The sequence below is a fragment of the Egretta garzetta genome, unplaced genomic scaffold (genome assembly GCF_000687185.1).
Source record: "Egretta garzetta isolate BGI_Z169 unplaced genomic scaffold, ASM68718v1 scaffold256, whole genome shotgun sequence".
Classification (NCBI taxonomy): domain Eukaryota; kingdom Metazoa; phylum Chordata; class Aves; order Pelecaniformes; family Ardeidae; genus Egretta; species Egretta garzetta.
This window is the reverse complement of record NW_009260073.1, coordinates 3,298,784-3,304,783: the sequence shown is the minus strand read 5'-3', so window position 1 is coordinate 3,304,783 and position 6,000 is coordinate 3,298,784. Positions and strand designations below refer to the sequence as shown.

At 40.4% G+C, this 6,000-nt stretch overlaps 1 protein-coding gene across 3 annotated transcripts in view; it reads left to right on the top strand.

Moving 5' to 3' along the window:
- The first annotated feature begins 245 nt into the window (after positions 1-245).
- Positions 246-6,000, top strand: part of TBC1D1 (TBC1 domain family member 1) — a 115,418-nt gene continuing 109,663 nt past the window's right edge. For 2 of the 3 annotated variants that reach the window (XM_035896775.1, XM_009641280.2), the window contains exon 1: positions 246-367. The gene's annotated coding sequence lies outside the window, so the exon portion shown is untranslated. Of the gene's footprint in view, positions 368-2,621; positions 2,687-6,000 lie in introns of those variants that run through there. The other variant, XM_035896774.1, reaches the window with a different exon arrangement.

Genomic DNA, 6,000 nt, shown 5'->3' with positions numbered 1-6,000 from the left:
AGGGTCCTGGCAGAGCTGGCTTCTCGTCAGATTAACCAAAAGACCTGCTCGAATTTAATCTGAAATCGAGCCGATGTGCCACGGTCTGCTTTTAGTTATTTTTCTCACTCTTCCCTGCACCTTCCTCACCCATCAGTGCAAAACCGGTCGGGGTAACTCCTCCCAGAACATGCTCCTTCTTACGGCAACACAGCGGCTCTTCCCACAGGGGTAAAACTGGCCTTACCCACGGTTTACCCAAACCGACCGAGCTTACTTGGAGTTTAAGCTTAAAACCCCCTCACACTGGCGCAGTACATGTATGGCCCCTTAGATTCGCCTGCAAAATTAACACGGGAATGATCGCTTGAAACCACGTTCATGAGAGGTATGAAACAAATGTGGTTATTTATAGTGCCCTTTGAAAAGATTGAGAGCTTTGTATGCAGTGTTGTATTTGGGAGAGAGGCTAATACGGCAGATCTGCTTGTAGGAACCGTTAGCGGTGCAGATGGTGGGATTTGTTCCTGCAGTTAAGCCTGGAGATTGAATGGAACATCATGGGTGAAAATTAATAAATATACACATCTCCTGAATAGCAAATGCTGATGAATGTCATTATACTTTTACCACTTGTAAGCGCTGAAATAATAGAAATCCGTCACAGCTTGTTTTATAGAAATGCTGAAAGTCATAGGTGATACGCAGAAGTAGAAATGCTTGCAGGTGTGAAAAAAGACAGGCGGGAGGCACATGAAACACATTCAGTGATATGTGGATGACTTGACACTTTTTTCACTTTATAATTTGGTTAACTGAAAAGTTGGATGCAAGTATTTGGCTGTGGATACACAATTGAATAAAAAGGAATGGCATTCAGAATGTAATTTACCTAGCAAGCTTTCTTTTACAGAGATTTTTTTTAGTGCACTGCAGTGGTAGAACAGCCCAGTATTTTGTTCAGGTCCATATGAGGCTGACTCAGACCACCTCAATCATCAGCATATTAATTTCTGTGGACTCTTAAGGAAATAGCAACAGGTGGCAAAGGCAGGAACAGTGAGCTACTTTCTTCATTTGAGAGTTGATTATAAACTTGTATGTTTATAATCAAGAACATATTACCATTTTGCCGGATTTTATTTTTGTTAATAGTCTAATTAATTCTTTTAACCTATTTGAGGAGTGATATAAATGCTGGCTGTATCGGTAAATATTTTAGGTGTGATTATTACCACAAAACCAAATTATTTGCTCAGAGTACATGGTGGAATGTTATTCGGGGCCATGTCTGAAGCTGCTGACAGCACTGAAAAGAATCTTTGACAAGTCAGCATTTAATGTATGTATATGATAAAAGAATGGAAATTAAAAATAATTTCTGAGGCGAACTGACTTCTGGACTTGCACGTGCAGTTGCCCACAGCAAGCCATAGCTCCAGAAGGAAACAGCAGATAATAAGTAGCCATGAGACAAAAAGAACATCCTTGCAACAGAAGGGTGCATCGTGATTCCAAGTGCCAGTTTGAGTTAAATTAGAACTGTTTTAAAACCGAGAGCAACCTGTGGTATGATATCTAAACAGTCTTACTGAACTATAGAAAACTGGCCCAAAATGTTGTTTGAAGCCTCAAGAAAAAAGATAAAGCTTGCAGCTAGCTGCCCCATAGAATGATCTAATGGATGCTGTGTTGTGATACCAGAGAAGAGAGTAATTTTGTGCATACTGATGAAAACATAGAAGGACTGCTTCTCAGCAGTGACCATACCATGACATACCTAGCACGTATTGTCATTTGTGTTTTTCTATATATCCTGCTAGGTGGAGAGAGAAATCTGTCAGTGTGAGTGAAGACAATGTAAATCTCAGTCAGGGATCAGACAGAGAGGGAGAGGAGTGGTATTTAGTTCTGGCTTGTGTTCCAGAGCTCTGGCTGCAGGCCAGGGCTCCTCATAATCCTTAAGTAGTATGATATTTCTGCTAGAATAATCAGCAGTGAAGTGTCGTCTGTACCAGTGCCTCTGGTTCCATTTGTCGGCAGGGTTCAGCACTAATGCCATCCAGAGAAGAGCTGAACAAATTTGTGCTCTTTAAGACCAGCTGTTTTTCACAAGACCTTGCTATGTTGTTGGAAGTTTTGCTTAGCTTCTTGGAAGGGAGAAAGAAAATGATCCTACAGAAAAAAACCCTGCTGTTGTGTCAGCAGCCTCATGCAGAGTAACCGCACTGTTGTCTCTCAGATGACCTGCGAAGGTTGAGGAAACTGGGGTCTTTCTGCTCAACTACTCACAGGCCAAACTCCTCATCATTGATGGGTGGAAGCTCTGACTGCTTCCTTGCTTGATGCATCTTCTAAACTCGTCAGCTCTGCTGTGTGTCCTAGCACTCCAACTGCTACCAAACCAGGGGAAGAGCTGGAGGAGAGTGAAGGATTGCCTAGGTCAGTCGTTACCCATGTTCTGAACAAGAGTCTGAAACTTTTGGCCGCATGTCTGTATTGAATTTAGTCCAGTCCATAAGAAATGACAGAAGGGTAACTCTTCACCGCTGTTGTAGTTTTTGCTTTTTTTTTTAAACTTGTGTGTGTTCTTTTGGTTTAGAACAATCTCCCTTCTTTGCCTCTTTGTCTGTATTAGAGTCCATCCAAATCTGCCTGGTTTCCCCCCAGCTGCCAAAACCTGATTTCCAGTGCCCCATCCTCTCAGGTTAGTAACACAGTCTGTTCTCTGTACCCCACAAGATTCTCCTTCCTAACCTCAAAGCTGACCTGGCCCCGTCTAACTAAACGGCACCCAGAGCCTGTACCTTGTCCTCATGATAAAGTCTTTGCTCTCTTGAGAGAAGGTGAGTTTTGAGGAACGCTGTCCTGCATGATGCACAGCTGCTTAGAAAGGTACCTTCATACAGGGAGAACTTGGCGTCCAGAATGGCAGAGGTACGAATTTTTGTAGTTGTCCCTTCATGCTGTCCTGCCATCACCCATACTTCTCTCTGAAGGTGACAAGTCTTCAGATTTCTGGTGATGTAGTTACTGACTTTGTTTCTGGTGACATGAAAAGATGAAAATACAACTTAATTTGGGAGAGCAAGAGCCTAATATATCGGATTTTGCTAGAACAGAACTATTGGCAGAGTGTTGCATGCTTTCTAGGCTGGCTCCCCACTTGTGAGAAGTGGTTGGGTTGATCACAGTGCAAGAGAAGTTGAGGACAAAGAGTACACGTGTGTTCCCATGTGTATCTTTCACATTAGTGAGTCAGTCTGGTGCCTCCTAGTATAGAAGGCAGAGTTAGATTTATTAGTGTGGTTTGTGTGCATATCATATGTGCTACAGTTTGCCTGGCTGTTTTTATGCTGATGGAGCAAATACAGCTAAATCAAAGCAGGCTAAACAGGGGCAACATTAAGGTACAGCTTGGAGAATATTAACATTTCTCAGACAGCAGCAAAGCTGTTAGCTGAGGAGTGGCGCTTAAGCTCTTCTCAGCTCTGAGTGCAAGGGCAATGGAGATCCTTCAGAAGATGCCGATGGAGGGGAGAAAGAGGAGCTGTCACGGTTGTGTCCGTGAGCGTTGGGAGAACAACCGGAGACATTCAGCCGGCGTGTGAAGCAAAGCCTGGCAGTCTTCTCCCAGCCCGGAGTAATGGAGCTGAATGGCACTTAGAGCTGTCAAGGGAAGATCAAAGTTTAGTTAGAAGGAAACAAGTGGGCGGCTTTATTTTTATACCTTTTCTATTCTCTCTTGGATTAAAGGTGAAATAAGCATTTGCTTTGAATAAGCTGTTTGTGAGTTAATCAGTCAGACACTTGGGAGGAAAAGGAAGCTTGTTTGAGCCTACTGTACTAACATGGATAGTAAACAGGTACAGCGCCTGCAGAGCCAAGTTTTAGAGAGGATGGACTGAGTGGTGGCAACCAGAGATGGGTGAAGAGGCCAAAATTCCAAGTGGTGGAGTCAGGGCAGGCATGGACGGGCTGAGAGCGCAGACACTCTTTGGCCGTAATGTGTGCTTAATTTTATGGCTGGGAGAATAGGCCTGTTGAGATGAACAGAACTATTTTTAGGTCTAAATTAAGCATGTACGTAAATACTTCATGGTCTTAAAGTAGAACCTAGTCTTTGGTGTAAACTTAAAGGACATTAATGTTGGCAGTGTGAAATTGGTATAATTTCTGGTGGGATTTGCATGTAAACTAAGATAAGGATGACAGGTGGAGGAAACAGAATGAATGGCTGGAAAAGGGAGATGAAACATGCAGAACGGTAACATACAGAATGATACCGGTTGGATAAGGAGACCTTCTGATGCTGCTGAGTTTGTGCTCTGAGAAACTGCACTTTTAACCCCTGTTAACGTCAGAAAAAACCTAGCATTCCAACTTCTAGTTAACAGTTTTGATTTAGTATTAACTGTTTTTCTTTAGAAATAACAAATGCAGACATTGGACTATTTATGCTGTTGACTTTGCAAGGTGTTTATTTTGTTAAAAAGAGATGAATGCCAAGAAGCTTTGCATTTATATTAAATACATTCCAGCAGTACAGTGTTTGTTGAAGTATGACAGAGTATCAACCTGGTTTTTTCAAATACTGTTCAGTCCTTAGTGTTAGCTTGCAAAATAATGAATTATATTGTGATACTTATTCCTATTAGAGGCTGCAGTGTCTTGTAGGTCTGGGGTAAAAGAGCATGTTAGGTGGTAGTAATCCAAATGAAACTTCTCTTCCTTGAAAAGTTGATTTATATGAGGATGACTTTGTTGTATATCTACATGCATTTTATTTAATTGCATTTTTTTAAAAAGAGTTCTGAGAAAACACGATTAAGAAACATGGTTACAAAAAGTATGTGGCTAATAGATCATCATCCATGCCGTAGCTCAGTTCTCCTGTTTTCAACTAAGAATGGAGTTTTCTTAGGCTTTCTGATCCGGAGATTATTATGTATGCCACAAAAAGACGAGAACACTAACAGCTAAAAACTCAATTTTCATGTGTTTTGGACTACTCACTATTGTTGTTATGAATTAATCCAATCTTTCCTGCAGTTGCTGAAGATTTTTCATTATTACAGTTAAGGAGAAGGAATTTGTAATAGTTTGTCAAAGAAGAAGAGATCATTTTGATGCCTGACAGATGCAAAACTATAATGATAATTGCATTTAGCAGTCTGTGTTGATAAGGTGTAAAAATGCTTCCTGAAGCTGCTATCCCAAACCATGTAATGCATTTATATTCATCTTAAAGATGGCTGTTTTCTTGCTTGTTTGTGAAACAAACAAGAAAAAAAATTGAGAAAGAGTTGTAGTATAACTGAAATGAGGCATACAAATTCTGGATTTTCATGGCCTTTTTTCCCACACCTCCCACATGCGCACGCGCGCACACACACACACACACTAGTTTATAAAAAGGCTTTTTAAAAAATTGTTCTGCGCATCTAGAATGCTACTTATGGTGATTTCTTCAAACAGTATCTTTGAAACCTGCACTGCTGGATTCTCTTGCTAAATTTGGCGTCCTGGGAACTGGTAATGTTGCCACAGCGTTAATTTGTCAAAAGATGCAAAAGTTCAAAAAAAATAAGTGGACCCAAATACATGGTTTCTGCAGTTCTTTTGTTTTTACAGTTTGCCAGTTACTGCAGAAACTTTTCTCTCCACTTGGACATTTGCAGATTGGTTGCATTTTAAACACTTGTTTAGTTCAAAATTAATTTCCATTTTGAAATTTTTTTCAGAGTTTTTCTTTGAATCCTAAAATTTCCTTTCATTTTCAACAAGGGGAAGCACTGTTAGAAACTCAGTTAGAAAGTATTTTTACAAGGACAAATAAAGGACAAAGTTTAATGAAAACTCATGAGAAAAATACTGCTATTTTTGATCATGAACAAAGACAAGAAATACTGTTGCCACAGTAAACAGATGCCATTTATTAATACTTGTTCAAATATAATTAAAAATGTTTTGTAAGGAGTTCTTGGGACTGCTCATGTTGTTTTTAATAGGTCTTTTCAT